Here is a 23,338-nt window from a genome sequence, read left to right as displayed (position 1 = left end):
CAGCAATAAAAAGGCAATGGGACATGTCAGCGAAAGCTTTGTGGCCAAGCAGGGTGAGATGTTTGAAGCAGAACCATAGTTTGGTTTCACTAAGGATCCATCATGGTGGATTGCAAACATGTGCCAAGACAACACATATTCTGCAGCTGTTGCAGCTCTCCGCAGGAACACTAGCGCTTTCCCTTAGGCTCTAAAATGCAGAGAAATGGCCTGCGCAGCGCAGAAGCTATTTGTGCTGCTTGTACACCTCTTCCAACCCCTCAGTGGAAACTATTGCGCCTGCCTTTAGACTCTGAGATCCAGAGAACACAATGGTAGAGGCAGTGGAGAATGGAAGGAGAGAGTGAAGTTTGATGAGTGAGTTTGATGTGACTTATGTGGAGCACGCAGAAAATGTAGCCCCGTACTGGTTTTTACACCTGGAGCCTATTTCTGTAAGACATTTCAGGTGGACATTTTTGATCAAGAAGCCAGAGTGAAAAAATTGACAGCAGGTCTCTCTGGGAAAGAAAAAGCAGCAAGGCGTCGTGTGCCATTTAAATGCTGCTATAAGAAGGGCGTACTTTAGCAGCATCTCTCTTGACACTTCTATCTGTGTAATCTCTAGCTGCTTGGACACAGCGACACTGAAAATAATTGTACTGCAAATACCAAGTTACACAGGGAAAAAGGGTAGGTCAGCAAATGCCTTCTGTCCTGGCACATCTCTCAGTCAGAACTCCAGCTGAAAAATTTTGCTGTAATGATGGACTTTGCCACTTGGAGAAAATTTATATAGTTGGGAAGAAGCATTCAAAGCCCTAGTGCATTTCGTCTATTTTACGGACTGCAAGGGCACTATAAAGGCCAGCACTAGCTTTTTGTTGGACTTTTTCTTTTTGAGTAGCTGCTGGACGTTTTGAAGCGGTTTGGGATCTGCTAGAGTGCAAGGTAATACATAGAGCTTGAGGAAAGTGATATACACATTTTATATCTCCAGGGAGGTGGATGCAGTTCAGTGTGTGCGAGTTACATGTTGAGCAGCTGATCACACAGAAAAGAAGAGGCTGCGCTGCAATTGCCTTTTCATTTGCAGCTTATAAACTGCACAGCCCACAATGAAACAATTCCACTTCCTTCTGTGCTACATACAGGATCACATTCTCTCAGTCTCTAAGAGCCAGGACCCCCAGCGGAGCTCTTCCCTGCGCTGCTCCTACACCAATGAGGCCGGAGCCGCAAACAGCTTGGCTTTTTCCCTGGCACCGTCTGCCAGCGCTCATCAAAATAACCACACGATGGCGCTGTCGACTAACAAAAGAAGGAAACGCACCGAGGCCAGCTCCAAAGGACAGAGCCGAGTTGGAAACGTCCCTGCTCTCAAATTAACTGTGCCAGGAAAAAAAGACTTTGCTGATCTTCCCCCTCCAAGTGTGCAAACACTTTTGCACCACACTCAAAGGGCAACACAAAATCCTCTGCCCTAACAAACATTTTCACTCTCGCAGAGTCCGGTAACAAACTCAAAGACATCCGCTCAACAAATGTGCCAGCGGAGAGAGAAAGTTCTTTGCTGCCTACAATTTCAGCTTCACCCATCAAACAATGAACACACACCCTGCTATTGGCACTTTTCTTTTCAGCTCTACGCTCCTAAGCTTTCAGTCTCAGAGTCAAGATCCAAGCAGCATGGCAACAGGGACTACTCACACACTAAAGCTACAAGGACAAAAAGCTCAACAACTTGGTGTCTAGATTCCCACTGTCAGTTCAACAGCTCTAACCCACAGGGAAACCTCTTGGGAAAAACCTTTAAATTCACTGAGACCACCCAAAGTGCCCATCCAAACTTAATTTCTTTGCCAAAGAGAAGAACAAGAAGCTCATTTCAAGAGAAATGGCATCCCCTCCTCCAAAATCCAAAACATCCAGTGACTGATCCCATACAATGGTGTCAGAACACTCTTACTAGAGGCAGACAGCCTTCCAAAGATGGATACTGACTCAATGACTGTACAAATTGAGGGAGTGCTTCCAAATATGCCGGCACAAGAAGCTGCTGTCGTCCTTGAGCTGCGCGACACAGCTTCTTATCTGCACCTCCAACTCTGGGGCTACGTGCTTTCCTTCCCATGAGAAAGCATTGCCATTCTCCTTCAGGAACTTACCAAGCCAAGCTGTATGCCATGTCCTGTACTATGTCCAACAATGGCTCCTGCACAGAAGGGTCTACGACATAAATATCTTGCTGGACTATACCTCCTCATGGTACCTTTAACGCCTGTCCTATTACATTGTCACTATATCTTTTACTTGCCAAGGAAAGGCACTCAGAGTCACTTGGCCTTGCCTTGCCTTTGATGCTGTGGCTAGTCTACTCTTGTTTTGCTTGCTTGCTTATGTGTGCCTTGCCTGGCAAGACCTAGAAAGACCTTCCTTGCTTTGCTTTGCCTTGCCTACCGCTCTTTGCAATGCAAACCAAGTGTAGGCGCAATTGTAGGCAAGTCAAGGGAGAAGCTGACAAGGCTGGTGCCATGAGGGGCAAGCAAATGGAGTGGTAGGTGAGAGAAGGCCCAGAACTTCTAGGCAAGGATGGGCATAGGAAGGCCAGGCAGAAACAGGAAGGCCTAGGCAAGGCTAGGTTTCCCCGGAGGAAAGCAGTAGGCAGGTCAAGTGTGGGCGTAGGCACTGGAGGGAGTGCAAGGCTAAGGAGGCAAGGCAGGGCAAGGCAAGGAAACTTTTGGGTCACCAAGGCAAGACAAATGAGAGGTACATTCAAAGACTGCTGGTACACAAAAGGGGCTAGGACAGACTTCTCTGGCTGGCCTTGATCTCACATGGGCCATCTCTAATCTGCACCTAAAACACTTGGATTACCTGCTTTCCTTGGTATACAAAAGAACTGTCATTCTGGTCCTGAAGCGCAAAGGTGAAATGTGAATTTTATGTCCAAAATTCAAGACATGTAAGGATAGGTGCCAGAAGCAAGCTGCCAGGACAGATGGGTGTGCTTGCACGTGACCTCTTTTGGGCTTCCTCTCACATGCTCCTGAAACGCTGGAGGTACGTGAAAGCCTTGAGAGTCCTAGGAGAAGCAGACAGGGCAAGGCAAGATGAAGAAATTCCACAAAAAGAGGCGTATTGAATTTTAGGTGGGGGACGAGTGAGCAAGGGAATGCAAGGCAAGGGAGAGGAGAGGTTCAAAGGTAACGCCAAGAAAAGTGGTGGCTTTGCCAGGCAAGACAAAGGAGAGGCAAGCAAGGCAATGAGAGTCCTAGAAGGAGAAGGAAATGAAAGATTGGAGCTGGACAAAGGGGAAGGGAAACTGGACAAAGTGGCAAGGGGGATGGGTGGTGCAAGGCACTGGACTGGTAGGAAGGGCAAGGGAAAGACATGGATGGGTCAGGAAGGAAGAGGAAAACAATGGCCAGGAATGACAAAGAAATGCAAGGTTGGATAGGAAAGGAAAGGCAAGGCAATGTAGGGAAGGGGTAGGCCAGACAATGGGTGTCTTAAGAGGAAAAGTATGCATAGCAAGGCCAAGAGAAAAGCGGTAAAGAAGTTAGCGTGGGGGATAGGTGAGTGTAGCTGAGAAAGAAAGAAAGAAAGAAAGTGCCTCATTCCAGTATGTATGTATGTATGTGTGTGTGAAGTTTGCAGGATGTAAAGCAGAGACTTGATGGTGGAGTGAAAGGATGCTTTTGAATACACGTGGCAAGGTCCAAGCAAACTATTTGTCTTGGCACATCTGTGTCCCATAAACTTCTTAGTTTAGATTCAGACTGTAAGCGGGACAGAGAACACCCCTAAAATTACAGCTGAGCAAGAAAGCAGGTCGCATCAGCATGTTTTAAAGGAAGCAGTTTTTTTGTGTGAGAAGAAAATGGACATATGAGACTCCAGCAGTATCCAGCAGTATCGACGTTCAGCTTAGAAGCAAAGTGCAATGATTCCGTACAAACTCTGAAAATGAAACGCAGCAATAAAAAGGCAATGGGACATGTCAGCGAAAGCTTTGTGGCCAAGCAGGGTGAGATGTTTGAAGCAGAACCATAGTTTGGTTTCACTAAGGATCCATCATGGTGGATTGCAAACATGTGCCAAGACAACACATATTCTGCAGCTGTTGCAGCTCTCCGCAGGAACACTAGCGCTTTCCCTTAGGCTCTAAAATGCAGAGAAATGGCCTGCGCAGCGCAGAAGCTATTTGTGCTGCTTGTACACCTCTTCCAACCCCTCAGTGGAAACTATTGCGCCTGCCTTTAGACTCTGAGATCCAGAGAACACAATGGTAGAGGCAGTGGAGAATGGAAGGAGAGAGTGAAGTTTGATGAGTGAGTTTGATGTGACTTATGTGGAGCACGCAGAAAATGTAGCCCCGTACTGGTTTTTACACCTGGAGCCTATTTCTGTAAGACATTTCAGGTGGACATTTTTGATCAAGAAGCCAGAGTGAAAAAATTGACAGCAGGTCTCTCTGGGAAAGAAAAAGCAGCAAGGCGTCGTGTGCCATTTAAATGCTGCTATAAGAAGGGCGTACTTTAGCAGCATCTCTCTTGACACTTCTATCTGTGTAATCTCTAGCTGCTTGGACACAGCGACACTGAAAATAATTGTACTGCAAATACCAAGTTACACAGGGAAAAAGGGTAGGTCAGCAAATGCCTTCTGTCCTGGCACATCTCTCAGTCAGAACTCCAGCTGAAAAATTTTGCTGTAATGATGGACTTTGCCACTTGGAGAAAATTTATATAGTTGGGAAGAAGCATTCAAAGCCCTAGTGCATTTCGTCTATTTTACGGACTGCAAGGGCACTATAAAGGCCAGCACTAGCTTTTTGTTGGACTTTTTCTTTTTGAGTAGCTGCTGGACGTTTTGAAGCGGTTTGGGATCTGCTAGAGTGCAAGGTAATACATAGAGCTTGAGGAAAGTGATATACACATTTTATATCTCCAGGGAGGTGGATGCAGTTCAGTGTGTGCGAGTTACATGTTGAGCAGCTGATCACACAGAAAAGAAGAGGCTGCGCTGCAATTGCCTTTTCATTTGCAGCTTATAAACTGCACAGCCCACAATGAAACAATTCCACTTCCTTCTGTGCTACATACAGGATCACATTCTCTCAGTCTCTAAGAGCCAGGACCCCCAGCGGAGCTCTTCCCTGCGCTGCTCCTACACCAATGAGGCCGGAGCCGCAAACAGCTTGGCTTTTTCCCTGGCACCGTCTGCCAGCGCTCATCAAAATAACCACACGATGGCGCTGTCGACTAACAAAAGAAGGAAACGCACCGAGGCCAGCTCCAAAGGACAGAGCCGAGTTGGAAACGTCCCTGCTCTCAAATTAACTGTGCCAGGAAAAAAAGACTTTGCTGATCTTCCCCCTCCAAGTGTGCAAACACTTTTGCACCACACTCAAAGGGCAACACAAAATCCTCTGCCCTAACAAACATTTTCACTCTCGCAGAGTCCGGTAACAAACTCAAAGACATCCGCTCAACAAATGTGCCAGCGGAGAGAGAAAGTTCTTTGCTGCCTACAATTTCAGCTTCACCCATCAAACAATGAACACACACCCTGCTATTGGCACTTTTCTTTTCAGCTCTACGCTCCTAAGCTTTCAGTCTCAGAGTCAAGATCCAAGCAGCATGGCAACAGGGACTACTCACACACTAAAGCTACAAGGACAAAAAGCTCAACAACTTGGTGTCTAGATTCCCACTGTCAGTTCAACAGCTCTAACCCACAGGGAAACCTCTTGGGAAAAACCTTTAAATTCACTGAGACCACCCAAAGTGCCCATCCAAACTTAATTTCTTTGCCAAAGAGAAGAACAAGAAGCTCATTTCAAGAGAAATGGCATCCCCTCCTCCAAAATCCAAAACATCCAGTGACTGATCCCATACAATGGTGTCAGAACACTCTTACTAGAGGCAGACAGCCTTCCAAAGATGGATACTGACTCAATGACTGTACAAATTGAGGGAGTGCTTCCAAATATGCCGGCACAAGAAGCTGCTGTCGTCCTTGAGCTGCGCGACACAGCTTCTTATCTGCACCTCCAACTCTGGGGCTACGTGCTTTCCTTCCCATGAGAAAGCATTGCCATTCTCCTTCAGGAACTTACCAAGCCAAGCTGTATGCCATGTCCTGTACTATGTCCAACAATGGCTCCTGCACAGAAGGGTCTACGACATAAATATCTTGCTGGACTATACCTCCTCATGGTACCTTTAACGCCTGTCCTATTACATTGTCACTATATCTTTTACTTGCCAAGGAAAGGCACTCAGAGTCACTTGGCCTTGCCTTGCCTTTGATGCTGTGGCTAGTCTACTCTTGTTTTGCTTGCTTGCTTATGTGTGCCTTGCCTGGCAAGACCTAGAAAGACCTTCCTTGCTTTGCTTTGCCTTGCCTACCGCTCTTTGCAATGCAAACCAAGTGTAGGCGCAATTGTAGGCAAGTCAAGGGAGAAGCTGACAAGGCTGGTGCCATGAGGGGCAAGCAAATGGAGTGGTAGGTGAGAGAAGGCCCAGAACTTCTAGGCAAGGATGGGCATAGGAAGGCCAGGCAGAAACAGGAAGGCCTAGGCAAGGCTAGGTTTCCCCGGAGGAAAGCAGTAGGCAGGTCAAGTGTGGGCGTAGGCACTGGAGGGAGTGCAAGGCTAAGGAGGCAAGGCAGGGCAAGGCAAGGAAACTTTTGGGTCACCAAGGCAAGACAAATGAGAGGTACATTCAAAGACTGCTGGTACACAAAAGGGGCTAGGACAGACTTCTCTGGCTGGCCTTGATCTCACATGGGCCATCTCTAATCTGCACCTAAAACACTTGGATTACCTGCTTTCCTTGGTATACAAAAGAACTGTCATTCTGGTCCTGAAGCGCAAAGGTGAAATGTGAATTTTATGTCCAAAATTCAAGACATGTAAGGATAGGTGCCAGAAGCAAGCTGCCAGGACAGATGGGTGTGCTTGCACGTGACCTCTTTTGGGCTTCCTCTCACATGCTCCTGAAACGCTGGAGGTACGTGAAAGCCTTGAGAGTCCTAGGAGAAGCAGACAGGGCAAGGCAAGATGAAGAAATTCCACAAAAAGAGGCGTATTGAATTTTAGGTGGGGGACGAGTGAGCAAGGGAATGCAAGGCAAGGGAGAGGAGAGGTTCAAAGGTAACGCCAAGAAAAGTGGTGGCTTTGCCAGGCAAGACAAAGGAGAGGCAAGCAAGGCAATGAGAGTCCTAGAAGGAGAAGGAAATGAAAGATTGGAGCTGGACAAAGGGGAAGGGAAACTGGACAAAGTGGCAAGGGGGATGGGTGGTGCAAGGCACTGGACTGGTAGGAAGGGCAAGGGAAAGACATGGATGGGTCAGGAAGGAAGAGGAAAACAATGGCCAGGAATGACAAAGAAATGCAAGGTTGGATAGGAAAGGAAAGGCAAGGCAATGTAGGGAAGGGGTAGGCCAGACAATGGGTGTCTTAAGAGGAAAAGTATGCATAGCAAGGCCAAGAGAAAAGCGGTAAAGAAGTTAGCGTGGGGGATAGGTGAGTGTAGCTGAGAAAGAAAGAAAGAAAGAAAGTGCCTCATTCCAGTATGTATGTATGTATGTGTGTGTGAAGTTTGCAGGATGTAAAGCAGAGACTTGATGGTGGAGTGAAAGGATGCTTTTGAATACACGTGGCAAGGTCCAAGCAAACTATTTGTCTTGGCACATCTGTGTCCCATAAACTTCTTAGTTTAGATTCAGACTGTAAGCGGGACAGAGAACACCCCTAAAATTACAGCTGAGCAAGAAAGCAGGTCGCATCAGCATGTTTTAAAGGAAGCAGTTTTTTTGTGTGAGAAGAAAATGGACATATGAGACTCCAGCAGTATCCAGCAGTATCGACGTTCAGCTTAGAAGCAAAGTGCAATGATTCCGTACAAACTCTGAAAATGAAACGCAGCAATAAAAAGGCAATGGGACATGTCAGCGAAAGCTTTGTGGCCAAGCAGGGTGAGATGTTTGAAGCAGAACCACAGTTTGGTTTCACTAAGGATCCATCATGGTGGATTGCAAACATGTGCCAAGACAACACATATTCTGCAGCTGTTGCAGCTCTCCGCAGGAACACTAGCGCTTTCCCTTAGGCTCTAAAATGCAGAGAAATGGCCTGCGCAGCGCAGAAGCTATTTGTGCTGCTTGTACACCTCTTCCAACCCCTCAGTGGAAACTATTGCGCCTGCCTTTAGACTCTGAGATCCAGAGAACACAATGGTAGAGGCAGTGGAGAATGGAAGGAGAGAGTGAAGTTTGATGAGTGAGTTTGATGTGACTTATGTGGAGCACGCAGAAAATGTAGCCCCGTACTGGTTTTTACACCTGGAGCCTATTTCTGTAAGACATTTCAGGTGGACATTTTTGATCAAGAAGCCAGAGTGAAAAAATTGACAGCAGGTCTCTCTGGGAAAGAAAAAGCAGCAAGGCGTCGTGTGCCATTTAAATGCTGCTATAAGAAGGGCGTACTTTAGCAGCATCTCTCTTGACACTTCTATCTGTGTAATCTCTAGCTGCTTGGACACAGCGACACTGAAAATAATTGTACTGCAAATACCAAGTTACACAGGGAAAAAGGGTAGGTCAGCAAATGCCTTCTGTCCTGGCACATCTCTCAGTCAGAACTCCAGCTGAAAAATTTTGCTGTAATGATGGACTTTGCCACTTGGAGAAAATTTATATAGTTGGGAAGAAGCATTCAAAGCCCTAGTGCATTTCGTCTATTTTACGGACTGCAAGGGCACTATAAAGGCCAGCACTAGCTTTTTGTTGGACTTTTTCTTTTTGAGTAGCTGCTGGACGTTTTGAAGCGGTTTGGGATCTGCTAGAGTGCAAGGTAATACATAGAGCTTGAGGAAAGTGATATACACATTTTATATCTCCAGGGAGGTGGATGCAGTTCAGTGTGTGCGAGTTACATGTTGAGCAGCTGATCACACAGAAAAGAAGAGGCTGCGCTGCAATTGCCTTTTCATTTGCAGCTTATAAACTGCACAGCCCACAATGAAACAATTCCACTTCCTTCTGTGCTACATACAGGATCACATTCTCTCAGTCTCTAAGAGCCAGGACCCCCAGCGGAGCTCTTCCCTGCGCTGCTCCTACACCAATGAGGCCGGAGCCGCAAACAGCTTGGCTTTTTCCCTGGCACCGTCTGCCAGCGCTCATCAAAATAACCACACGATGGCGCTGTCGACTAACAAAAGAAGGAAACGCACCGAGGCCAGCTCCAAAGGACAGAGCCGAGTTGGAAACGTCCCTGCTCTCAAATTAACTGTGCCAGGAAAAAAAGACTTTGCTGATCTTCCCCCTCCAAGTGTGCAAACACTTTTGCACCACACTCAAAGGGCAACACAAAATCCTCTGCCCTAACAAACATTTTCACTCTCGCAGAGTCCGGTAACAAACTCAAAGACATCCGCTCAACAAATGTGCCAGCGGAGAGAGAAAGTTCTTTGCTGCCTACAATTTCAGCTTCACCCATCAAACAATGAACACACACCCTGCTATTGGCACTTTTCTTTTCAGCTCTACGCTCCTAAGCTTTCAGTCTCAGAGTCAAGATCCAAGCAGCATGGCAACAGGGACTACTCACACACTAAAGCTACAAGGACAAAAAGCTCAACAACTTGGTGTCTAGATTCCCACTGTCAGTTCAACAGCTCTAACCCACAGGGAAACCTCTTGGGAAAAACCTTTAAATTCACTGAGACCACCCAAAGTGCCCATCCAAACTTAATTTCTTTGCCAAAGAGAAGAACAAGAAGCTCATTTCAAGAGAAATGGCATCCCCTCCTCCAAAATCCAAAACATCCAGTGACTGATCCCATACAATGGTGTCAGAACACTCTTACTAGAGGCAGACAGCCTTCCAAAGATGGATACTGACTCAATGACTGTACAAATTGAGGGAGTGCTTCCAAATATGCCGGCACAAGAAGCTGCTGTCGTCCTTGAGCTGCGCGACACAGCTTCTTATCTGCACCTCCAACTCTGGGGCTACGTGCTTTCCTTCCCATGAGAAAGCATTGCCATTCTCCTTCAGGAACTTACCAAGCCAAGCTGTATGCCATGTCCTGTACTATGTCCAACAATGGCTCCTGCACAGAAGGGTCTACGACATAAATATCTTGCTGGACTATACCTCCTCATGGTACCTTTAACGCCTGTCCTATTACATTGTCACTATATCTTTTACTTGCCAAGGAAAGGCACTCAGAGTCACTTGGCCTTGCCTTGCCTTTGATGCTGTGGCTAGTCTACTCTTGTTTTGCTTGCTTGCTTATGTGTGCCTTGCCTGGCAAGACCTAGAAAGACCTTCCTTGCTTTGCTTTGCCTTGCCTACCGCTCTTTGCAATGCAAACCAAGTGTAGGCGCAATTGTAGGCAAGTCAAGGGAGAAGCTGACAAGGCTGGTGCCATGAGGGGCAAGCAAATGGAGTGGTAGGTGAGAGAAGGCCCAGAACTTCTAGGCAAGGATGGGCATAGGAAGGCCAGGCAGAAACAGGAAGGCCTAGGCAAGGCTAGGTTTCCCCGGAGGAAAGCAGTAGGCAGGTCAAGTGTGGGCGTAGGCACTGGAGGGAGTGCAAGGCTAAGGAGGCAAGGCAGGGCAAGGCAAGGAAACTTTTGGGTCACCAAGGCAAGACAAATGAGAGGTACATTCAAAGACTGCTGGTACACAAAAGGGGCTAGGACAGACTTCTCTGGCTGGCCTTGATCTCACATGGGCCATCTCTAATCTGCACCTAAAACACTTGGATTACCTGCTTTCCTTGGTATACAAAAGAACTGTCATTCTGGTCCTGAAGCGCAAAGGTGAAATGTGAATTTTATGTCCAAAATTCAAGACATGTAAGGATAGGTGCCAGAAGCAAGCTGCCAGGACAGATGGGTGTGCTTGCACGTGACCTCTTTTGGGCTTCCTCTCACATGCTCCTGAAACGCTGGAGGTACGTGAAAGCCTTGAGAGTCCTAGGAGAAGTAGGCAGGGCAAGGCAAGATGAAGAAATGCCGCAAAAAGACGGGTATTGAATTTTAGGTGGGGGACGAGTGAGCAAGGGAATGCAAGGCAAGGGAGAGGAGAGGTTCAAAGGGAACGCCAAGAAAAGTGGTGGCTTTGCCAGGCAAGACAAAGGAGAGGCAAGCAAGGCAATGAGAGTCCTAGAAGGAGAAGGAAATGAAAGATTGGAGCTGGACAAAGGGGAAGGGAAACTGGACAAAGTGGCAAGGGGGATGGGTGGTGCAAGGCACTGGACTGGTAGGAAGGGCAAGGGAAAGACATGGATGGGTCAGGAAGGAAGAGGAAAACAATGGCCAGGAATGACAAAGAAATGCAAGGTTGGATAGGAAAGGAAAGGCAAGGCAATGTAGGGAAGGGGTAGGCCAGACAATGGGTGTCTTAAGAGGAAAAGTATGCATAGCAAGGCCAAGAGAAAAGCGGTAAAGAAGTTAGCGTGGGGGATAGGTGAGTGTAGCTGAGAAAGAAAGAAAGAAAGAAAGTGCCTCATTCCAGTATGTATGTATGTATGTGTGTGTGAAGTTTGCAGGATGTAAAGCAGAGACTTGATGGTGGAGTGAAAGGATGCTTTTGAATACACGTGGCAAGGTCCAAGCAAACTATTTGTCTTGGCACATCTGTGTCCCATAAACTTCTTAGTTTAGATTCAGACTGTAAGCGGGACAGAGAACACCCCTAAAATTACAGCTGAGCAAGAAAGCAGGTCGCATCAGCATGTTTTAAAGGAAGCAGTTTTTTTGTGTGAGAAGAAAATGGACATATGAGACTCCAGCAGTATCCAGCAGTATCGACGTTCAGCTTAGAAGCAAAGTGCAATGATTCCGTACAAACTCTGAAAATGAAACGCAGCAATAAAAAGGCAATGGGACATGTCAGCGAAAGCTTTGTGGCCAAGCAGGGTGAGATGTTTGAAGCAGAACCATAGTTTGGTTTCACTAAGGATCCATCATGGTGGATTGCAAACATGTGCCAAGACAACACATATTCTGCAGCTGTTGCAGCTCTCCGCAGGAACACTAGCGCTTTCCCTTAGGCTCTAAAATGCAGAGAAATGGCCTGCGCAGCGCAGAAGCTATTTGTGCTGCTTGTACACCTCTTCCAACCCCTCAGTGGAAACTATTGCGCCTGCCTTTAGACTCTGAGATCCAGAGAACACAATGGTAGAGGCAGTGGAGAATGGAAGGAGAGAGTGAAGTTTGATGAGTGAGTTTGATGTGACTTATGTGGAGCACGCAGAAAATGTAGCCCCGTACTGGTTTTTACACCTGGAGCCTATTTCTGTAAGACATTTCAGGTGGACATTTTTGATCAAGAAGCCAGAGTGAAAAAATTGACAGCAGGTCTCTCTGGGAAAGAAAAAGCAGCAAGGCGTTGTGTGCCATTTAAATGCTGCTATAAGAAGGGCGTACTTTAGCAGCATCTCTCTTGACACTTCTATCTGTGTAATCTCTAGCTGCTTGGACACAGCGACACTGAAAATAATTGTACTGCAAATACCAAGTTACACAGGGAAAAAGGGTAGGTCAGCAAATGCCTTCTGTCCTGGCACATCTCTCAGTCAGAACTCCAGCTGAAAAATTTTGCTGTAATGATGGACTTTGCCACTTGGAGAGAATTTATATAGTTGGGAAGAAACATTCAAAGCCCTAGTGCATTTCGTCTATTTTACGGACTGCAAGGGCACTATAAAGACCAGAACTAGCTTTTTGTTGGACTTTTTGAGTATCTGCTGGATGCTTTGAAGCGGTTTGGGATCTGCTAGAGTGCAAGGTAATACATAGAGTTTGAGGAAAGTGATATACACATTTTATATCTCCAGGGAGGTGGATGCAGTTCAGTGTGTGCGAGTTACATGTTGAGCAGCTGATCACACAGAAAAGAAGAGGCTGCGCTGCAATTGCCTTTTCATTTGCAGCTTATAAACTGCACAGCCCACAATGAAACAATTCCACTTCCTTCTGTGCTACATACAGGATCACATTCTCTCCGTCTCTAAGAGCCAGGACCCCCAGCGGAGCTCTTCCCTGCGCTGCTCCTACACCAATGAGGCCGGAGCCGCAAACAGCTTGGCTTTTTCCCTGGCACCGTCTGCCAGCGCTCATCAAAATAACCACACGATGGCGCTGTCGACTAACAAAAGAAGGAAACGCACCGAGGCCAGCTCCAAAGGACAGAGCCGAGTTGGAAACGTCCCTGCTCTCAAATTAACTGTGCCAGGAAAAAAAGACTTTGCTGATCTTCCCCCTCCAAGTGTGCAAACACTTTTGCACCACACTCAAAGGGCAACACGAAATCCTCTGCCCTAACAAACATTTTCACTCTCGCAGAGTCCGGTAACAAACTCAAAGACATCCGCTCAACAAATGTGCCAGCGGAGAGAGAAAGTTCTTTGCTGCCTACAATTTCAGCTTCACCCATCAAACAATGAACACACACCCTGCTATTGGCACTTTTCTTTTCAGCTCTACGCTCCTAAGCTTTCAGTCTCAGAGTCAAGATCCAAGCAGCATGGCAACAGGGACTACTCACACACTAAAGCTACAAGGACAAAAAGCTCAACAACTTGGTGTCTAGATTCCCACTGTCAGTTCAACAGCTCTAACCCACAGGGAAACCTCTTGGGAAAAACCTTTAAATTCACTGAGACCACCCAAAGTGCCCATCCAAACTTAATTTCTTTGCCAAAGAGAAGAACAAGAAGCTCATTTCAAGAGAAATGGCATCCCCTCCTCCAAAATCCAAAACATCCAGTGACTGATCCCATACAATGGTGTCAGAACACTCTTACTAGAGGCAGACAGCCTTCCAAAGATGGATACTGACTCAATGACTGTACAAATTGAGGGAGTGCTTCCAAATATGCCGGCACAAGAAGCTGCTGTCGTCCTTGAGCTGCGCGACACAGCTTCTTATCTGCACCTCCAACTCTGGGGCTACGTGCTTTCCTTCCCATGAGAAAGCATTGCCATTCTCCTTCAGGAACTTACCAAGCCAAGCTGTATGCCATGTCCTGTACTATGTCCAACAATGGCTCCTGCACAGAAGGGTCTACGACATAAATATCTTGCTGGACTATACCTCCTCATGGTACCTTTAACGCCTGTCCTATTACATTGTCACTATATCTTTTACTTGCCAAGGAAAGGCACTCAGAGTCACTTGGCCTTGCCTTGCCTTTGATGCTGTGGCTAGTCTACTCTTGTTTTGCTTGCTTGCTTATGTGTGCCTTGCCTGGCAAGACCTAGAAAGACCTTCCTTGCTTTGCTTTGCCTTGCCTACCGCTCTTTGCAATGCAAACCAAGTGTAGGCGCAATTGTAGGCAAGTCAAGGGAGAAGCTGACAAGGCTGGTGCCATGAGGGGCAAGCAAATGGAGTGGTAGGTGAGAGAAGGCCCAGAACTTCTAGGCAAGGATGGGCATAGGAAGGCCAGGCAGAAACAGGAAGGCCTAGGCAAGGCTAGGTTTCCCCGGAGGAAAGCAGTAGGCAGGTCAAGTGTGGGCGTAGGCACTGGAGGGAGTGCAAGGCTAAGGAGGCAAGGCAGGGCAAGGCAAGGAAACTTTTGGGTCACCAAGGCAAGACAAATGAGAGGTACATTCAAAGACTGCTGGTACACAAAAGGGGCTAGGACAGACTTCTCTGGCTGGCCTTGATCTCACATGGGCCATCTCTAATCTGCACCTAAAACACTTGGATTACCTGCTTTCCTTGGTATACAAAAGAACTGTCATTCTGGTCCTGAAGCGCAAAGGTGAAATGTGAATTTTATGTCCAAAATTCAAGACATGTAAGGATAGGTGCCAGAAGCAAGCTGCCAGGACAGATGGGTGTGCTTGCACGTGACCTCTTTTGGGCTTCCTCTCACATGCTCCTGAAACGCTGGAGGTACGTGAAAGCCTTGAGAGTCCTAGGAGAAGTAGGCAGGGCAAGGCAAGATGAAGAAATGCCGCAAAAAGACGGGTATTGAATTTTAGGTGGGGGACGAGTGAGCAAGGGAATGCAAGGCAAGGGAGAGGAGAGGTTCAAAGGGAACGCCAAGAAAAGTGGTGGCTTTGCCAGGCAAGACAAAGGAGAGGCAAGCAAGGCAATGAGAGTCCTAGAAGGAGAAGGAAATGAAAGATTGGAGCTGGACAAAGGGGAAGGGAAACTGGACAAAGTGGCAAGGGGGATGGGTGGTGCAAGGCACTGGACTGGTAGGAAGGGCAAGGGAAAGACATGGATGGGTCAGGAAGGAAGAGGAAAACAATGGCCAGGAATGACAAAGAAATGCAAGGTTGGATAGGAAAGGAAAGGCAAGGCAATGTAGGGAAGGGGTAGGCCAGACAATGGGTGTCTTAAGAGGAAAAGTATGCATAGCAAGGCCAAGAGAAAAGCGGTAAAGAAGTTAGCGTGGGGGATAGGTGAGTGTAGCTGAGAAAGAAAGAAAGAAAGAAAGTGCCTCATTCCAGTATGTATGTATGTATGTGTGTGTGAAGTTTGCAGGATGTAAAGCAGAGACTTGATGGTGGAGTGAAAGGATGCTTTTGAATACACGTGGCAAGGTCCAAGCAAACTATTTGTCTTGGCACATCTGTGTCCCATAAACTTCTTAGTTTAGATTCAGACTGTAAGCGGGACAGAGAACACCCCTAAAATTACAGCTGAGCAAGAAAGCAGGTCGCATCAGCATGTTTTAAAGGAAGCAGTTTTTTTGTGTGAGAAGAAAATGGACATATGAGACTCCAGCAGTATCCAGCAGTATCGACGTTCAGCTTAGAAGCAAAGTGCAATGATTCCGTACAAACTCTGAAAATGAAACGCAGCAATAAAAAGGCAATGGGACATGTCAGCGAAAGCTTTGTGGCCAAGCAGGGTGAGATGTTTGAAGCAGAACCATAGTTTGGTTTCACTAAGGATCCATCATGGTGGATTGCAAACATGTGCCAAGACAACACATATTCTGCAGCTGTTGCAGCTCTCCGCAGGAACACTAGCGCTTTCCCTTAGGCTCTAAAATGCAGAGAAATGGCCTGCGCAGCGCAGAAGCTATTTGTGCTGCTTGTACACCTCTTCCAACCCCTCAGTGGAAACTATTGCGCCTGCCTTTAGACTCTGAGATCCAGAGAACACAATGGTAGAGGCAGTGGAGAATGGAAGGAGAGAGTGAAGTTTGATGAGTGAGTTTGATGTGACTTATGTGGAGCACGCAGAAAATGTAGCCCCGTACTGGTTTTTACACCTGGAGCCTATTTCTGTAAGACATTTCAGGTGGACATTTTTGATCAAGAAGCCAGAGTGAAAAAATTGACAGCAGGTCTCTCTGGGAAAGAAAAAGCAGCAAGGCGTTGTGTGCCATTTAAATGCTGCTATAAGAAGGGCGTACTTTAGCAGCATCTCTCTTGACACTTCTATCTGTGTAATCTCTAGCTGCTTGGACACAGCGACACTGAAAATAATTGTACTGCAAATACCAAGTTACACAGGGAAAAAGGGTAGGTCAGCAAATGCCTTCTGTCCTGGCACATCTCTCAGTCAGAACTCCAGCTGAAAAATTTTGCTGTAATGATGGACTTTGCCACTTGGAGAGAATTTATATAGTTGGGAAGAAACATTCAAAGCCCTAGTGCATTTCGTCTATTTTACGGACTGCAAGGGCACTATAAAGACCAGAACTAGCTTTTTGTTGGACTTTTTGAGTATCTGCTGGATGCTTTGAAGCGGTTTGGGATCTGCTAGAGTGCAAGGTAATACATAGAGTTTGAGGAAAGTGATATACACATTTTATATCTCCAGGGAGGTGGATGCAGTTCAGTGTGTGCGAGTTACATGTTGAGCAGCTGATCACACAGAAAAGAAGAGGCTGCGCTGCAATTGCCTTTTCATTTGCAGCTTATAAACTGCACAGCCCACAATGAAACAATTCCACTTCCTTCTGTGCTACATACAGGATCACATTCTCTCCGTCTCTAAGAGCCAGGACCCCCAGCGGAGCTCTTCCCTGCGCTGCTCCTACACCAATGAGGCCGGAGCCGCAAACAGCTTGGCTTTTTCCCTGGCACCGTCTGCCAGCGCTCATCAAAATAACCACACGATGGCGCTGTCGACTAACAAAAGAAGGAAACGCACCGAGGCCAGCTCCAAAGGACAGAGCCGAGTTGGAAACGTCCCTGCTCTCAAATTAACTGTGCCAGGAAAAAAAGACTTTGCTGATCTTCCCCCTCCAAGTGTGCAAACACTTTTGCACCACACTCAAAGGGCAACACGAAATCCTCTGCCCTAACAAACATTTTCACTCTCGCAGAGTCCGGTAACAAACTCAAAGACATCCGCTCAACAAATGTGCCAGCGGAGAGAGAAAGTTCTTTGCTGCCTACAATTTCAGCTTCACCCATCAAACAATGAACACACACCCTGCTATTGGCACTTTTCTTTTCAGCTCTACGCTCCTAAGCTTTCAGTCTCAGAGTCAAGATCCAAGCAGCATGGCAACAGGGACTACTCACACACTAAAGCTACAAGGACAAAAAGCTCAACAACTTGGTGTCTAGATTCCCACTGTCAGTTCAACAGCTCTAACCCACAGGGAAACCTCTTGGGAAAAACCTTTAAATTCACTGAGACCACCCAAAGTGCCCATCCAAACTTAATTTCTTTGCCAAAGAGAAGAACAAGAAGCTCATTTCAAGAGAAATGGCATCCCCTCCTCCAAAATCCAAAACATCCAGTGACTGATCCCATACAATGGTGTCAGAACACTCTTACTAGAGGCAGACAGCCTTCCAAAGATGGATACTGACTCAATGACTGTACAAATTGAGGGAGTGCTTCCAAATATGCCGGCACAAGAAGCTGCTGTCGTCCTTGAGCTGCGCGACACAGCTTCTTATCTGCACCTCCAACTCTGGGGCTACGTGCTTTCCTTCCCATGAGAAAGCATTGCCATTCTCCTTCAGGAACTTACCAAGCCAAACTGTATGCCATGTCCTGTACTATGTCCAACAATGGCTCCTGCACAGAAGGGTCTACGACATAAATATCTTGCTGGACTATACCTCCTCATGGTACCTTTAACGCCTGTCCTATTACATTGTCACTATATCTTTTACTTGCCAAGGAAAGGCACTCAGAGTCACTTGGCCTTGCCTTGCCTTTGATGCTGTGGCTAGTCTACTCTTGTTTTGCTTGCTTGCTTATGTGTGCCTTGCCTGGCAAGACCTAGAAAGACCTTCCTTGCTTTGCTTTGCCTTGCCTACCGCTCTTTGCAATGCAAACCAAGTGTAGGCGCAATTGTAGGCAAGTCAAGGGAGAAGCTGACAAGGCTGGTGCCATGAGGGGCAAGCAAATGGAGTGGTAGGTGAGAGAAGGCCCAGAACTTCTAGGCAAGGATGGGCATAGGAAGGCCAGGCAGAAACAGGAAGGCCTAGGCAAGGCTAGGTTTCCCCGGAGGAAAGCAGTAGGCAGGTCAAGTGTGGGCGTAGGCACTGGAGGGAGTGCAAGGCTAAGGAGGCAAGGCAGGGCAAGGCAAGGAAACTTTTGGGTCACCAAGGCAAGACAAATGAGAGGTACATTCAAAGACTGCTGGTACACAAAAGGGGCTAGGACAGACTTCTCTGGCTGGCCTTGATCTCACATGGGCCATCTCTAATCTGCACCTAAAACACTTGGATTACCTGCTTTCCTTGGTATACAAAAGAACTGTCATTCTGGTCCTGAAGCACAAAGGTGAAATGTGAATTTTATGTCCAAAATTCAAGACATGTAAGGATAGGTGCCAGAAGCAAGCTGCCAGGACAGATGGGTGTGCTTGCACGTGACCTCTTTTGGGCTTCCTCTCACATGCTCCTGAAACGCTGGAGGTACGTGAAAGCCTTGAGAGTCCTAGGAGAAGTAGGCAGGGCAAGGCAAGATGAAGAAATGCCGCAAAAAGAGGGGTATTGAATTTTAGGTGGGGGACGAGTGAGCAAGGGAATGCAAGGCAAGGGAGAGGAGAGGTTCAAAGGTAACGCCAAGAAAAGTGGTGGCTTTGCCAGGCAAGACAAAGGAGAGGCAAGCAAGACAATGAGAGTCCTAGAAGGAGAAGGAAATGAAAGATTGGAGCTGGACAAAGGGGAAGGGAAACCGGACAAAGTGGCAAGGGGGATGGGTGGTGCAAGGCACTGGACTGGTAGGAAGGGCAAGGGAAAGACATGGATGGGTCAGGAAGGAAGAGGAAAACAATGGCCAGGAATGACAAAGAAATGCAAGGTTGGATAGGAAAGGAAAGGCAAGGCAATGTAGGGAAGGGGTAGGCCAGACAATGGGTGTCTTAAGAGGAAAAGTATGCATAGCAAGGCCAAGAGAAAAGCGGTAAAGAAGTTAGCATGGGGGATAGGTGAGTGTAGCTGAGAAAGAAAGAAAGTGCCTCATTCCAGTATGTATGTATGTATGTGTGTGTGAAGTTTGCAGGATGTAAAGCAGAGACTTGATGGTGGAGTGAAAGGATGCTTTTGAATACACGTGGCAAGGTCCAAGCAAACTATTTGTCTTGGCACATCTGTGTCCCATAAACTTCTTAGTTTAGATTCAGACTGTAAGCGGGACAGAGAACACCCCTAAAATTACAGCTGAGCAAGAAAGCAGGTCGCATCAGCATGTTTTAAAGGAAGCAGTTTTTTTGTGTGAGAAGAAAATGGACATATGAGACTCCAGCAGTATCGACGTTCAGCTTAGAAGCAAAGTGCAATGATTCCGTACAAACTCTGAAAATGAAACGCAGCAATAAAAAGGCAATGGGACATGTCAGCGAATGCTTTGTGGCCAAGCAGGGTGAGATGTTTGAAGCAGAACCACAGTTTGGTTTCACTAAGGATCCATCATGGTGGATTGCAAACATGTGCCAAGACAACACATATTCTGCAGCTGTTGCAGCTCTCCGCAGAAACACTAGCACTTTCCCTTAGGCTCTAAAATGCAGAGAAATGGCCTGTGCAGCGCAGAAGCTATTTGTGCTGCTTGTACACCTCTTCCAACCCCTCAGTGGAAACTATTGCGCCTGCCTTTAGACTCTGAGATCCAGAGAACACAATGGTAGAGGCAGTGGAGAATGGAAGGAGAGAGTGAAGTTTGATGAGTGAGTTTGATGTGACTTATGTGGAGCACGCAGAAAATGTAGCCCCGTACTGGTTTTTACACCTGGAGCCTATTTCTGTAAGACATTTCAGGTGGACATTTTTGATCAAGAAGCCAGAGTGAAAAAATTGACAGCAGGTCTCTCTAGGAAAGAAAAAGCAGCAAGGCGTCGTGTGCCATTTAAATGCTGCTATAAGAAGGGCGTACTTTAGCAGCATCTCTCTTGACACTTCTATCTGTGTAATCTCTAGCTGCTTGGACACAGCGACACTGAAAATAATTGTACTGCAAATACCAAGTTACACAGGGAAAAAGGGTAGGTCAGCAAATGCCTTCTGTCCTGGCACATCTCTCAGTCAGAACTCCAGCTGAAAAATTTTGCTGTAATGATGGACTTTGCCACTTGGAGAGAATTTATATAGTTGGGAAGAAGCATTCAAAGCCCTAGTGCATTTCGTCTATTTTACGGACTGCAAGGGCACTATAAAGGCCAGCACTAGCTTTTTGTTGGACTTTTTCTTTTTGAGTAGCTGCTGGACGTTTTGAAGCGGTTTGGGATCTGCTAGAGTGCAAGGTAATACATAGAGTTTGAGGAAAGTGATATACACATTTTATATCTCCAGGGAGGTGGATGCAGTTCAGTGTGTGCGAGTTACATGTTGAGCAGCTGATCACACAGAAAAGAAGAGGCTGCGCTGCAATTGCCTTTTCATTTGCAGCTTATAAACTGCACAGCCCACAATGAAACAATTCCACTTCCTTCTGTGCTACATACAGGATCACATTCTCTCAGTGTCTAAGAGCCAGGACCCCCAGCGGAGCTCTTCCCTGCGCTGCTCCTACACCAATGAGGCCGGAGCCGCAAACAGCTTGGCTTTTTCCCTGGCACCGTCTGCCAGCGCTCATCAAAATAACCACACGATGGCGCTGTCGACTAACAAAAGAAGGAAACGCACCGAGGCCAGCTCCAAAGGACAGAGCCGAGTTGGAAACGTCCCTGCTCTCAAATTAACTGTGCCAGGAAAAAAAGACTTTGCTGATCTTCCCCCTCCAAGTGTGCAAACACTTTTGCACCACACTCAAAGGGCAACACGAAATCCTCTGCCCTAACAAACATTTTCACTCTCGCAGAGTCCGGTAACAAACTCAAAGACATCCGCTCAACAAATGTGCCAGCGGAGAGAGAAAGTTCTTTGCTGCCTACAATTTCAGCTTCACCCATCAAACAATGAACACACACCCTGCTATTGGCACTTTTCTTTTCAGCTCTACGCTCCTAAGCTTTCAGTCTCAGAGTCAAGATCCAAGCAGCATGGCAACAGGGACTACTCACACACTAAAGCTACAAGGACAAAAAGCTCAACAACTTGGTGTCTAGATTCCCACTGTCAGTTCAACAGCTCTAACCCACAGGGAAACCTCTTGGGAAAAACCTTTAAATTCACTGAGACCACCCAAAGTGCCCATCCAAACTTAATTTCTTTGCCAAAGAGAAGAACAAGAAGCTCATTTCAAGAGAAATGGCATCCCCTCCTCCAAAATCCAAAACATCCAGTGACTGATCCCATACAATGGTGTCAGAACACTCTTACTAGAGGCAGACAGCCTTCCAAAGATGGATACTGACTCAATGACTGTACAAATTGAGGGAGTGCTTCCAAATATGCCGGCACAAGAAGCTGCTGTCGTCCTTGAGCTGCGCGACACAGCTTCTTATCTGCACCTCCAACTCTGGGGCTACGTGCTTTCCTTCCCATGAGAAAGCATTGCCATTCTCCTTCAGGAACTTACCAAGCCAAGCTGTATGCCATGTCCTGTACTATGTCCAACAATGGCTCCTGCACAGAAGGGTCTACGACATAAATATCTTGCTGGACTATACCTCCTCATAGTACCTTTAACGCCTGCCCTATTACATTGTCACTATATCTTTTACTTGCCAAGGAAAGGCACTCATAGTCACTTGGCCTTGCCTTGCCTTTGATGCTGTGGCTAGTCTACTCTTGTTTTGCTTGCTTGCTTATGTGTGCCTTGCCTGGCAAGACCTAGAAAGACCTTCCTTGCTTTGCTTTGCCTTGCCTACCGCTCTTTGCAATGCAAACCAAGTGTAGGCGCAATTGTAGGCAAGTCAAGGGAGAAGCTGACAAGGCTGGTGCCATGAGGGGCAAGCAAATGGAGTGGTAGGTGAGAGAAGGCCCAGAACTTCTAGGCAAGGATGGGCATAGGAAGGCCAGGCAGAAACAGGAAGGCCTAGGCAAGGCTAGGTTTCCCCGGAGGAAAGCAGTAGGCAGGTCAAGTGTGGGCGTAGGCACTGGAGGGAGTGCAAGGCTAAGGAGGCAAGGCAGGGCAAGGCAAGGAAACTTTTGGGTCACCAAGGCAAGACAAATGAGAGGTACATTCAAAGACTGCTGGTACACAAAAGGGGCTAGGACAGACTTCTCTGGCTGGCCTTGATCTCACATGGGCCATCTCTAATCTGCACCTAAAACACTTGGATTACCTGCTTTCCTTGGTATACAAAAGAACTGTCATTCTGGTCCTGAAGCACAAAGGTGAAATGTGAATTTTATGTCCAAAATTCAAGACATGTAAGGATAGGTGCCAGAAGCAAGCTGCCAGGACAGATGGGTGTGCTTGCACGTGACCTCTTTTGGGCTTCCTCTCACATGCTCCTGAAACGCTGGAGGTACGTGAAAGCCTTGAGAGTCCTAGGAGAAGTAGGCAGGGCAAGGCAAGATGAAGAAATGCCGCAAAAAGAGGGGTATTGAATTTTAGGTGGGGGACGAGTGAGCAAGGGAATGCAAGGCAAGGGAGAGGAGAGGTTCAAAGGTAACGCCAAGAAAAGTGGTGGCTTTGCCAGGCAAGACAAAGGAGAGGCAAGCAAGACAATGAGAGTCCTAGAAGGAGAAGGAAATGAAAGATTGGAGCTGGACAAAGGGGAAGGGAAACCGGACAAAGTGGCAAGGGGGATGGGTGGTGCAAGGCACTGGACTGGTAGGAAGGGCAAGGGAAAGACATGGATGGGTCAGGAAGGAAGAGGAAAACAATGGCCAGGAATGACAAAGAAATGCAAGGTTGGATAGGAAAGGAAAGGCAAGGCAATGTAGGGAAGGGGTAGGCCAGACAATGGGTGTCTTAAGAGGAAAAGTATGCATAGCAAGGCCAAGAGAAAAGCGGTAAAGAAGTTAGCATGGGGGATAGGTGAGTGTAGCTGAGAAAGAAAGAAAGTGCC

Source organism: Poecile atricapillus, chromosome W, assembly GCF_030490865.1.
Source record: "Poecile atricapillus isolate bPoeAtr1 chromosome W, bPoeAtr1.hap1, whole genome shotgun sequence".
Taxonomy (NCBI): Eukaryota; Metazoa; Chordata; class Aves; order Passeriformes; family Paridae; genus Poecile; species Poecile atricapillus.
The sequence above is the reverse complement of the archived record's forward strand: the minus strand, read 5'-3'. Positions refer to the sequence as shown.